The following is a 3,408-nucleotide window of genomic DNA, read 5'->3' as shown; positions in this document are numbered from 1 at the left end:
TTTTTACACATTTTGTGGATGTCCCTTTTGACCGGTGGGAAATGATACTTCTTTGTAGTGCAGATTTGCATTGCCCACTTGCTTGCTTGGCCAAAAAGGGCGTATGCGTTTTCTCCTGAATATATTCAGGAGAAAACGCATACGCCCTTTTTGGCCAAGTGCACCATTGTCCAAGTTGTGCCCCTCTTCCTGTGCTTTACAGGCGATTCCAAGGTACCTCTTAAAATCTGTTTCCTGCTATTTGGCCTCGCTTTCAAGTCCACCTCGTTGACTTCCCTCAACAGATTTTTGGACGATAGTTGTCCTTTATCACTCTGCCAGTTTGTGCATTGCTGTGCCTCTGAGCTCCATTTCTCAACTCGTTTTTTGTGAGCTGAACGCAAGTCCAAAATTTTGGATCATGTCCTATACTGCTTCCTGGTGGGTGGCTGAGACTTTGGTTAATTCTTCTTCCTGCCGGGAAATTAGAGTGACATGTGCCCCTCCAAATGCCTAACAGCTACTCTCTCATGGGTTCTCCCTCGTCCCTTCAATCCTCTACCAAATTGGGAACCTGTGCACACCAGGAGGGTAAAGGGCCTGTCTCTCCAAGTTGGGAGATTGATAGTAAGGCAGTTGGAATGTCAAACTGGAGCACCAGGAGAGGGACTATTCGTTGAGTTTTAGAAACCTTTCGTATTCACAGTGTGTACATTCTCTAGGTTTCCTGTACATGTTATAGCTGTATTAATATTCCCTTCAACCTGGAGAGTTGGGACCCATGGAATGGGGGCCATGCATTATTGCTTGAAAGGGTCTGCATTTGCTCACCCAATCTCACCAATCCTCTCAGTCCCAAGTGTCCAGCCTTATGCCACATCCAGCTGTCATTGTAGATAGGGTCTTTCCAGGTTTCCTCAGACACCCTGAAAGAATTGTAAAGAATTTGCCTGTTTTTTGGTTTTGCTTTTGAAATTCCTTTTTAGAGTGCGTTTGAGCTGATTCTCGCTGCCATGTTTATGCCAATCGAGACACACTTGATTCCCTTATGGAGACATATCAATACATAGGTTTTAAGATTCTTACTAGTCAGATATATTCCTCTGCGGGAAATATGGGGTTTTGAGTCTCTTTCACTGAGGAAGGGGTAGGTCTTGTCTATTCCAAAGTTGGTTTTTGAAACGGTCCCTGTGCTTATATCAAACTCTGGTTTTATGCATCACCCCACCTCTCCTTCCCCTTTATGCTGGCATAAGAGTGTTTTCTAAATGTGAGACTCTGTTCTCTTTCCTAACTCAGTTCACGTGTAGCCATGTTTACAGGATCTTCATAAGTGATATCTTATGATAAGTTTCTTTTTCTGTGTGACTTATTTCACTTAGAATCATCGTACCTGAATCCACTCACTTTGCTGCTACTCGTCTTATGACATTGATTTCATGGCTGAGGAATATTCCATCGTACGTATGTAGAACAATGTTTTGAACCATTTTTATATTTCCTGGGATATTTAAGGTGTACCCAAGTTGAGGTTCTTGTAGTCAGTGCAGCCCTAAATTTGGAGGTGGCTCTTTCTTATTGATTTTCAGTTTTCCCAAGGTATATTCCCTAGACTGGAAGTGGCCTTGGCTCTGTAGCTCTGTTGTTTACTTGTTTTAGGGAACACAATGCACTCCTCCAGTGAGGCAGTTGGCAATTTACATCCCGCCCATCAGCATAACAAGGCTCCCAGTTCTCCAGGGCCTGTTTTGCCTTTCTGGTTTTTACACATTTTGAGGATGTCGCTTTTGACCGGTGGGAAGTGATACTTCTTTGTACTGCAGATTTGCATTGCCCACTTGCTTGCTTGGCCAAAAAGGGCGTATGCGTTTTCTCCTGAATATATTCAGGAGAAAACGCATACGCCCTTTTTGGCCAAGTGCACCATTGTCCAAGTTGTGCCCCTCTTCCTGTGCTTTACAGGCGATTCCAAGGTACCTCTTAAAATCTGTTTCCTGCTATTTTGCCTCGCTTTCAAGTCCGCCTCGTTGACATCCCTCAACAGATTTTTGGACGATAGTTGTCCTTTATCACTCTGCCAGTTTGTGCATTGCTGTGCCCCTGAGCTCCATTTCTCAACTCGTTTTTTGTGAGCTGAACGCAAGTCCTAAATTTTGGATCATGTCCTATACTGCTTCCTGGTGGGTGGCTGAGAGTTTGGTTAATTCTTCTTCCTGCCGGGAAATTAGAGTGACATGTGCCCCTCCAAATGCCTAACAGCTACTCTCTCATGGGTTCTCCCTCGTCCCTTCAATCCTCTACCAAATTGGGAACCTGTGCACACCAGGAGGGTAAAGGGCCTGTCTCTCCAAGTTGGGAGATTGATAGTAAGGCAGTTGGAATGTCAAACTGGAGCACCAGGAGAGGGATTATTCGTTGAGTTTTAGAAACCTTTCGTATTCACAGTGTGTACATTCTCTAGGTTTCCTGTACATGTTATAGCTGTATTAATATTCCCTTCAACCTGGAGAGTTGGGACCCATGGAATGGGGGCCATGCATTATTGCTTGAAAGGGTCTGCATTTGCTCACCCAATTTCACCAATCCTCTCAGTCCCAAGTGTCCAGCCTTATGCCACATCCAGCTGTCATTGTAGATAGGGTCTTTCCAGGTTTCCTCAGACACCCTGAAAGAATTGTAAAGAATTTGCCTGTTTTTTGGTTTTGCTTTTGAAATTCCTTTTTAGAGTGCGTTTGAGCTGATTCTCGCTGCCATGTTTATGCCAATCGAGACACACTTGATTCCCTTATGGAGACATATCAATACATAGGTTTTAAGATTCTTACTAGTCAGATATATTCCTCTGCGGGAAATATGGGGTTTTGAGTCTCTTTCACTGAGGAAGGGGTAGGTCTTGTCTATTCCAAAGTTGGTTTTTGAAACGGTCCCTGTGCTTATATCAAACTCTGGTTTTATGCATCACCCCACCTCTCCTTCCCCTTTATGCTGGCATAAGAGTGTTTTCTAAATGTGAGACTCTGTTCTCTTTCCTAACTCAGTTCACGTGTAGCCATGTTTACAGGATCTTCATAAGTGATATCTTATGATAAGTTTCTTTTTCTGTGTGACTTATTTCACTTAGAATCATCGTACCTGAATCCACTCACTTTGCTGCTACTCGTCTTATGACATTGATTTCATGGCTGAGGAATATTCCATCGTACGTATGTACCACAATGTTTTGAACCATTTTTATATTTCCTGGGATATTTAAGGTGTACCCAAGTTGAGGTTCTTGTAGTCAGTGCAGCCCTAAATTTGGAGGTGGCTCTTTCTTATTGATTTTCAGTTTTCCCAAGGTATATTCCCTAGACTGGAAGTGGCCTTGGCTCTGTAGCTCTGTTGTTTACTTGTTTTAGGGAACACAATGCACTCCTCCAGTGAGGCAGT

The sequence above is a fragment of the Mesoplodon densirostris genome, unplaced genomic scaffold (assembly GCF_025265405.1).
Source record: "Mesoplodon densirostris isolate mMesDen1 unplaced genomic scaffold, mMesDen1 primary haplotype scaffold_37, whole genome shotgun sequence".
Lineage (NCBI taxonomy): Eukaryota > Metazoa > Chordata > Mammalia > Artiodactyla > Ziphiidae > Mesoplodon > Mesoplodon densirostris.
This window is presented reverse-complemented; position numbering follows the sequence as displayed.